The sequence below is a fragment of the Lepisma saccharinum genome, chromosome 26 (assembly GCF_977018435.1).
Source record: "Lepisma saccharinum chromosome 26, izLepSacc3.1, whole genome shotgun sequence".
Taxonomy (NCBI): domain Eukaryota; kingdom Metazoa; phylum Arthropoda; class Insecta; order Zygentoma; family Lepismatidae; genus Lepisma; species Lepisma saccharinum.
In genome coordinates, this window is record NC_139254.1 from 13342237 (window position 1) to 13352821 (window position 10585).

A 10585-nucleotide genomic window follows, 5' to 3' on the forward strand; every position below is an offset into this window, starting at 1 on the left:
TCTATGGATGATGTCAAATGGAACGAACTTCGAATATCCGAAGGCTATTACGCATCTATAAATAGCATTGTTGCAGAAATCAATAAATATTCTGAAACATTAAATTTTAGTCTCCGAAATCATCCTGCGTACAAACATGTGACTGTTGATATATCTACCAAGCAGAGAAACATAAATGTACGATTGTCACCTCAACTGGCACGGATATTAGGTTTTAAACCGACCGATGATCTATCAGATGTAAAAATTGGACGCTCGCCTCCAAATGTTGTGAGAGAGATTCCTTCCCAGATGTATATTTACACAGATATTGTGGAATCACATATGGTGGGAGATGCTATCGCCCCTCTATTACGTATTATAAACATTAATCCTATGGAACATACTTTTGGAAGTGATGGTGTGCAAATTTTCGATTCACCACGTTACATCCCAGTGCAGAAACATAATTTCGAACAAATAAAAATTGACTTAAGGGACAGCACTGGTGCACACATCCCATTCTCCTTCGGACTAGGGTGTTTGAAACTTCATTTTAGATGTTGTGGTGAAAAGCTCTGATTATGAATAACCCATATTTTCAATACTACCATCAACAAGATGGATCTGGTGTGGGTAACATATATTACGGTGCTGCCTATCAAAAAGGACATGGCATTGGAAGTTTTCTTGGAGGACTTTTTCGGTCAGCTTTGCCTCTTATCAAGAAAGGAGCGAAAGCTGTAGGGAAAGAAATGTTAAAAAACAGGGGTAAATGTGTTAGGTGATGTTGTAGACAAAACACCCCTAAAATAGTCACTACAATCCAGAATTTCGGATGCCAGATCAAATCTTAAAAGAAAAGCTGAGACAAAGCTAAAAGAAATGATTGGTTCAGGTTATCAGGGGCATAAACATTTCAAAAGGAATCACTCTGCTTCGGGACAGCGAACTGGAAGGACCGCTCAGAGAAAGAAGAGAGCCAGTGCCAATACAAACACCAAGAAAACAAGCAAACGCAACCGTAAGAAAATTCAAAAAACATCAGATATTTTTGATTAGATATGGTGCTAATTAGGGAGAAATCATGTGAGTGTTTTAAAAGTGAATTGGATATTTTCTCGGTAAAACCTACTCAGACAAGCATCTTAGAACACCACACCATCGGATACAAACCTGTTAGTTCTCTGGCAGATAATGCCCCCACCGAGTTTGTAATACCTGGACATGGTGATGATTATATGGATTTAGCACACACAATGTTGAATATAGATGCCAGAATTGTAAAAGCGAATGGTCACTTATTGCTACCCACAGATAAAACAATTGGGCCTGTCAATGATTTTCTCAATGCAATGTTCAGCGAAGTACAAATCTACTTAAATAACAAACTCATCTCGTTTCCATCTCACATGCACCCATACAGGTCTTATTTTGAAAAACCACTGAACTATGACATATCTGCAAAATCATCTCATCTCCAAAGTGCATTGTGGTACAAGGATACAGCAGGCGCTTTTGATAATGTTTCGGAAGACAACAAAGGCTTTACAAAACGTAACCAACTAACAAAACAGAGTAAAACATTTGATATGTTTGGTTACTTGCATTCTGATATTTTCAAGAGAAATTTTTGATCAATGGAGTGGAAATGCGAATAAAACTGATTCCTTCGAAAAACACTTTCTGCTTGATGGGATTAGATGACAGTGAAGGCAAAGTTGAAATTCTGGATGTTACACTATATGTGAGAAAAGTATCGGTCAGTTCATCCATCAAACTTAGTCACAATCGCATATTGCAAAAACATACAGCAAAATACCCTCTAACAAGAGTACAACTTAAAGCTGTAACTATTCCAAAAGATACTGTTTCAAAAACAATTGACAATGTGATACTTGGACGTCTTCCGAAACGATTAGTTGTGGGGTTTGTTACCAACGATGCATTCAACGGCACTCTGTCTACAAACCCATTCAATTTTCAACATTTCAATTACACCTTCTTTACTTTATATATTGATGGAGCCCAAATTCCCGGCAAACCACTTCAACCTGACTTTGAAAACAACAAGTACATAACAGCATATCACACATTATTCTCTGGAACAGGGATACACTATATGGATGAAGGAAACAATATATCGCGTGAGGAATACCCCCAGGGATACGCATTACTTGTTTTCGATATAACACCAGACGCAGCTGCAAGTGCCATATCCCACTGCAGTCTTCAACGGCAAGGGGCTGTTAGCTTGGAAATCCACTTCAAATCGGCTTTGGAATCTACTGTGACTTGTGTTATCTACTCTGAATTTGACGCTCTCATGGAAATTAATAATCAAAGAGATATTCATCTGGATTAATTGTATAACAAGGTGAGTTGCACAATATTACTATTTAGTGTCCAGCAATGCTGTCGACTTTAAATTTGCTTCACGGGTTAATATCAAATAGAGCCTTTGACAATCATCATGTTGGGGTTTTCGCAGCTAATGAATTACCTGTACATGTGGAACTACCAGCAGCGTTGATTGTAAATACAGATCCCAAAGATAGCCCCGGGAAGCACTGGGTAGCAATTTACATAGACAGTAACTCCCGGGGGGAATTTTTTGATAGTTACGGAAAACCTCCACATGTGCATAACCATTTGCGATTTTTGGAAAGTAACTCTAAATTCTATACGTACAACACTCATCAGGTACAAAGTTACGGGTCTGTGTACTGTGGGCATTACTGTTTTCTGTATTTATTCCACAGAGCCTCTGGTAAACCCATGCATAAATTTCAAATTTTATTCCCAGTACCGATAAAAAACGACAATATTATAACAACTTATTTGCTGACTCGTAAATTAAATTTATAATACTCGGTACGTATACTAGAAAATATTGACAGTAAATACTGTTTGAAATTTTATACAAGTTACATATAGTCCTAATAGTATATTAATAATTTTGTAGCGTTACAGTTTACAACAGCTTACTTATAATATTTATCTTGTTTTGTGTCTTTACAGAACAATGACGCAATATCCAGAGATGGGATCTTTCAATGCTAGATTGTCCTCTTTCAGAAACTGGCAATCAAAAGAATTCCCGTTTGTAGAAGCTCTGTCCGAAGCAGGATTATTTTACATTCAAAAAGAGGATAAAACAGTATGCTTCAAATGTGGTGGAGGATTATACCGATGGAAATACAGAAACAATCCAATACTAGAACATCGTCGATATTTTCCATTTTGCCCCCTGTCTATAAACCTAATTTCACATCGACAATGCGGTTGGTGCTTTAATTAAATGAATTAATATTTGTTATCCAATATTTCCTCAATATGACGTTTCTGATATTCTGCTGATTTTTCTCTCACCATTGATCTTTGTAAAGCCCCGCCCCCTCCACCTTTTTTGTCCAGCACATGCTTGGTTTGCTACGCGCGCATGCGTCTCAAAAACAAACCCACGCATTTCTTCAAATGTATACCTGCACGCTGCGACATGCAGTATCTCGCAGTTCTTAGTCATGGAATCCTCTATTTCGATGCCGCTGAAAAAAAGATTTCAACCGTACACTAATTTCAAGGGGGTTCTTCAGAAAGAGAGCGATCAGCATTTACCTGAAGAACAAAAACAAGTAACTAGTCTTATACGCCAGTCGATATTATTTGATCACGTCTACTATTTGAATGCTTCGAAAACAAAGGTTATCTCAATCGGACTTTCCTCTCATCTGGATTTCCAACCTGTGGTCAGGCTACACAGAAACGGGGCGGCCGGTGTTGAACTACAGTTGCAGGAGTGGCACGCTCTTCAGGAATAGTTTCCAGTAATCGACAATTACATCGCTATTCCAGGTGAGCAGCCTCGTGTTTCCTACCCACTAAGTGAGCAACATGAATTGCTGATAACCACACTGTACAATCGCCGTCAGATCATTATAAGGAAGAAACCTGCTTACGGTTCCCTGGAGATAGTGTTCATCGCAGAAAGTTCGTGGCGGAACTTTATGAAGATATTTGTGTGCATCGAGCATGCGAAAGTTATGTGTGAAACAGTGTCGCCGTATCTGAAATCATATTTTGGAAACTGTGTGGAATCTTGCATTCTCGACCTTCGCGAACAATGTTTCGGTTGCACAGATATTTCCCCTGTCCATGCATGTAATAAGGAGAAGTTTGTGCTTTCCCATCTACATCGATGTACAAAACCTGAGCCTTTGTCTATACAAAACATCGACGGAAAAAGACTTTCCAAAGAAGTGTTTGTTTTTTGCGAGAACATGCTTGTGGAAAAAATAGTGAAACATTTTAATTCAGTGGTTGCAGCAGAAAATGGATATGACAGTGACACAATTCCTTATGTGGGTGAGTGAACAAACTTGAAGAATAAAAACTTGTTAAATAACATGCTGATAAACTGGTGACACAATATAAACATTTTACATATGTATGTGTATGTGTGCGGCTCTTTTGAATTTTGTAAATATTGGTAATAAACAGGGATAAAATATATGTCTTGGCTTTTTTTTCACCTATCACCCCTTTAAAAATCCTCATGGTTTATATTTTTACTGGTAACAATCGTTAACAACAACATTAATAATTAACTATATAATGAAAAAGTGTGTATTGTGAACTTGTCGAAGATAAAGCATGAGAGCTTTTCTTCACACTGGTAAAAATCGGTGTTAATAACAACATTAATAATTAACTATATAATGAAAAAGTTTGTATTGTGGACTTGTCGGAGATAAAGCATGAGAGCTTTTCTTCACACTGGTAAGAATCTGTGTTAATAACAACATTAATAATTAACTATACAATAAAAAAAAATTGTGTATTGTGGACTTGTCGGAGATAAAGCATGAGAGCTTTTCTGCACAGCGCTGGACACGCAAAGGCAAGTATCTTTATTTTTATTCTATTTCTAACAGTGATTCGCTATTTTTTCTTGTCACTATAAAAAAAACTAATTCAATTTTTTTTATCACATCTGTCGCCATTTTGCTTGTTTTTTGTTTAATTCTTTTTTATGCATTGAGGTTAATCGAAACATAACTTTAGACTTTTACATGGAATTGAAACATAGAATGTTGCCTCCTTTGATTGAATCGAACCTGTGACTCCTCTTTGATCACAAAACAATAGTGACGGCCATTTTGCCAGGCCCGTAGCTAGGCAGGGGCCAGGGGGGGCTGAGCCCCCCCTGGCATTGTCGTCAGCCCCCCCTGGCGTTGTCGTCAGCCCCCTGGTATTAGGTAAAACTATTGCATAATTTGTTTGCCGTGACAAGTGAAAATGTAGAGTGTGGATATTATTTGCTCATAACTTGATAGAATGATAAATTCACAGTACATGAAGAGCAGCTATCACATTTGTTCATCTTGTTTATAAACCGAAGTTTAAGTAACGGGAAGTATTTAGAAGGTTCTCCAAATTTCTTCCACAGGGGATCTATGCACCTTCGCTCCCCCTCTTTCGGCTTTCCCTTGTAGCAGGTCCTTTCCATCTGCATCAAAGGTCATCGGCTCCCAAGTTTTGCGAAGGGAAGTTTTATTGCCCGGTCGGGGGTGGAATATAAGGGCTTGCCCATGCCCTGTCGGGGAAAAACATTGCCAAAGACACTTTGTAGAGTTCTTCATTCGTGTAAAGAAGGTTTCGCGTTTGCGCGGGTGTTATTGTGTTTCGTATCTTCGTAAAACTGATTCGTGTGATAGTGAGTGTTTTTAGTGACGAATAATATAACCATGTTTTGTCCTTGGTGTGTAGTGTTGTGATATTTTAACGATTCCCCAGCACCATGGATAAATTTATAATTCGTAAAAAACATCTGAATCTTTGACCACGGCGACCACCGTACCTACTCTCTCCCATCTACGGCTGCCTCCAATCAAGAGGATTTCTTGCCTACAGAAGTAAAGGACATTTCCAAACCAGGTGAGGAAATTAAACAGCTAAAACTCAAACATTACCCCCGAAATGCTGATGGACGGTGTTTTCAAAGTGACTGGTTTAAAAGGTTCAAATGGTTAGAGTATTCACAATTTCTAGATGCAGCATTCTGCTATGCTTGTAGACAATATCGGCCTTTCGGATGCAAAGAAGTGGCCTTTACATCTAAAGGTTTTAAGAACTGGAAGGCAGCTCTCGATAAAACCAAAGCAGGGCTAGTGAAACATGATGCGACACTTACACACATAGAAGCAATGTCAAGGTGGGCAGAAAAGCAAAACCGTTCGTTGGTGGGAAAATCTATTTCTACACTAGTCAATCAGAATGTTCTTGAAAAGAATCAATATTATATCAAGAGCATTTCTGAAGTTATTCAGTTCCTTCCAATAAACGAATTGCCTCTTAGGGGAACGTACCACTTAGAAGAACATGAGGAACAAAGCCTGTTTCGAAATCTTTTCGAGTTCACGCTTCGAAAAGATGAGAAACTGGCAGACTGTTTTAAGCAGGTGCCTAAAAACGCATCTTACTTGTCCCCTGAAATTCAAAATGACATTATTGAAATAATGGCTGACATCGTACGTGAAAACATTGTTAGTGACATTAACAGTGCAGATGTTCCTTTGTATACTTTGCTTGAAGACGGTACACGAGATAAAAACAACACAGAAAACGTAGCCATAGGAATCCGCTATGTAAAGAATGGGACAGTCATGGAATCAATTCTGTGCATAGAAACACTGTCAGCTTTTGATGCAGAGTCTTTTGCAGATCTAACACTAAATATTTTTCAGAAATATGGTTTGGATAGTGCGAAATTGCTCAGCCGGTGTTTTAACGGGGCTTCAGTTATGAGTGGGAAGAAAGGGGGTGTGCAAGCTTTAATCCAGCAACGGCTTGGGCGTCTAATTCCTTACGTTCATGGTTTTAACCATCGGTTACATCTGGTAATTGTTAAATGTGTGGATGAAATTTCTCCAATTAAACACTTTTTCGAACAGAGTTCCATGTTGCACAATTTTCTAAAAAAGGGAAAAGTTGCCATGTTATACGAGGGGAGAAGTCTTTCGCGACTTTTAGAACAACGTTGGTCAGGACATTTAAAAATGACGAGAACAATATTTGAAAACTACAGAGATATAATTCATGTTTTGCAGTTGGTGAAAAATGGAAATTTTAACGGGGATGACGTAGCAGCAAGTGTTGGTTTGCTTGTAGTCATTAGCAAACCTCAGTTTCGGTTTTGCTTAGTGTTCATGAAAAAGATCCTTGAAATATTAAGCCCAGTTGATAAAATGCTTCAAGCACGTAATGTTCATTTGGATGCTGGTAGAAAGATGATTGAAGCTGCCACAGAAACATTAAGGGGCATGCGTCAGGAAGATGTGTACGAAGGCATTCTGCAAGAAAGTAATGTACTGCTAGAAGAGGATGGAATTCATGACGAGATTGTTGAGCACCCCACAAGAAAGAGAAAACGAAATACACAGTTGCAAGACTTCGTTATCACTGACGTCCTAGGAGAGGAAAAGCTCACATCTCTCACACAAATATTCTACGAATGTTTAGATCTTGTGCTAACAGAAATAAATAGACGTTTTACCAATAACGACGACTTATTGGAGGCTATATCATCGGCTGAGTCCCTTCAATTTAGCAACATTGAATATTTATCAGCCTTTGGAATCACCATTCCGTCAAAAGAGGAACTAACTGTTGCCAATGCATATCTCAAGAAACTGGATTCCCCTGATACTTTTAAAGAACTGTACAAAACTAGAATGGCCTACGAAGACACTTATGCTCTACTTGCTGGCATAAGAACTTTTGCATGCAGTACAGCGTTGTGTGAATCCACTTTCTCTGTGTTAACCCGCATCAATAGCCCTCAGAGACTGTCAATGTGCAGCAAGCGCCTGGCAAATCTTGTTTTTCTGGCATTTGAGAAGAAACGAGCATCGAACATAGATATGTCGAGACTGCTTCACAGGTTCAACAACATGAAGAATCGCCGACTCCAACTTTTTTAAGGCAGAGGTATGTACTGTAGTCACTATTATTGAATATTGTGCATTTTTCATATGCTAACTAACTAACTAACTAACTCTCTAGCCTTCTTAAACCCGAAGGTTCATGGCTGTAGCAACACAGGCCTTCCATCTTTCCCTATCTTGAGCAAGTTCTACAGTATATACTCTTTTCCATCCCTACCCATTTCCTTTAAATCCATCTCAACGTTGTTCCTCCATCTTCGTCTTGGCCTTCCTACAGGTCTCTTACCATCAGGTTTCCCAACAAGAATCCTGTAAACTCCTCTTTCCTCTCCCATTCGTGCCACATGGCCTGCCCACCTAAGTCTTCTTGATTTAATTATTCTAATAATATCTGGACATGAATACAAATTATGTAGTTCTAAATTATGTAACCTTCTCCACTCACCTGTCTCCTCATCCCATTTAGGTCCAAAGATTTTCCTAAGGATCTTATTTTCAAATACTCTCAATTTATGTTCCTCTTTCAATGTAAGGGACCAAGTTTCACATCCATATAATACTACAGGCAAAATTACTGTTTTGTATATTTTAACTTTTAGTTTCTTAGATATTAAACGAGAAGACAAAAGTTTATGAAGAGAGAAGTAACATGCTTTTTTCATATGGGATACAAATATTTGTGTAATCAAAAGTGTATGAAGTGTTTTTAGTAAGGAATGAGGTCAGTAGCATTCAATTAACACTTCGAGAGATGACCGTGTTTTAGAAGATATTGAAGAAGAGGGTATTATTTGTATTATATTTCTATTTCTTTAATGCTTTATATTAACTTAATGACCCCCTGAACACACACAAAATAGCTTACCTTTATTTAATGTGAAACGTTTTTTTTAAAAAAAGTCACCTGATAAACCATGAGCCCCCCTGATAAACCCTGAGCCCCCCCTAGAGATCAATTCTAGCTACGGGCCTGCATCTTGCTCATTTTACCTACTCTTTATGCATTTAAGCTAATCGGTACTGGGGGCCCCACACGGCAAAACAACAGATTCTAATTTATGTTTATACATTAGCGGTAAAGTCTTTGCGTTGTAATCAAAAGGCATTTTGTTTTGATTTTTAATATCTGTTCCTGCATAAATACTAATGGGGACTCAACACACTTATTTTTCTTATTTTAAAAACAACATCATTATCAGCCAATTTGACATTGTGAATCGAACCCGGGGACCTTTTCATTACAGCATAAACATCCTATTTCCAATTAGTTCATTTTCTCTTTGTGCACAAAAAGCTAATCGGAACTTTTAAACAAATACAATTGAATATCCAATTTTCACCAACATTGGGAATCGAACCCTCAACCACTTGGTTAAAACATCTCGCGGCATAAAAAAACACACCCCGCGCCGCCCCGCGCCGCCGCCGCTAAACACAAAACGCGGCCGCCATATTGATTTTATTCAAATACTATTTATGCACAGATGGACTAATCGGGACCTATAATGGCGGGACAAAACAATTGGCCTCATTTAACTACCTAGAAAATCGAACCCGGCACCTCTTCATTACCAGGCGACAACATTAACCACTAACCCAAGGCCGCCATATTGATTTTATTCAAATACTATTTATGCACAGATGGACTAATCGGGACCTATAATGGCGGGACTAAACAATTGGCCTAATTTAACTACCTAGAGAATCGAACCCGCGACCTCTTCATTGCCAGGTGACAACATTAACCACTAACCCAACTCGATTTTCGAACTCAACCATTTTGTTGCCTTTATTTACACACAGGCTAATCGAGACCATTCAACATTGACATCGTCGCCTTGTAATCAAGGGGTCCCAGGTTCGATACTCGGTGGAGGCACATAGGGGTCCGAATCACCACTTTTCAACTGTAGCTCCAATCCTGATTAGTTTTGCCGTGCATAAAACGGACTTAAAAAACTAACTCAATCTATCAATCAATCAATATTGACTCTACCACGAATCGAACCCTCGACGCCTCTTATTTTACAGAGCAATAACCTTAGCCGCTAAGCTTTCGGGGTACAGCACCTTCGGCGCCATCTTTAAATCATTTCTTCATGTCTTTGCATCATACGCAATGGTTGCGCGCGCATTTCCTCCACACACACACACAAACATACGCACGTGTTAGGTTAGCATACATCAAGAAACAACGTGACAAATCCATTGACCCCCTCCCCCACCGCTTCCGATGTCTTCAACGTGATCAGACATGTTCTGCTGACTCAACAATAAAACAGCTCGTACCCCGCTACACCGGATGTAACATAACACCAGTCGCATGGAATTTTTGCTGACGCGTAGGAACGAAGTGCTGTCATTCTACTGATGCTATAATTGTAATTGTCTCTGGCAATGCACCATAATGTGCAAAAGTAAACTTGAATAGCACAGGAGTTTTTTTCACTTCACGAATTGAAGCCGCTTCATTTTCTGGAAGAGCATCGATCACCTCACTGATTTTTTGAAGGTTGTTAGCATAATATATAGCTGCTGATATCCAGGTTCCCCATCTTGTCAAGACTGGTTGCGAAGGAAAACTAAGCTCAGGCGTAACTTCCTGAAATTTTCGGGTTCGAGGAAGAGATTTCAGAAATATCTTCTTTGTGTTCGAAATC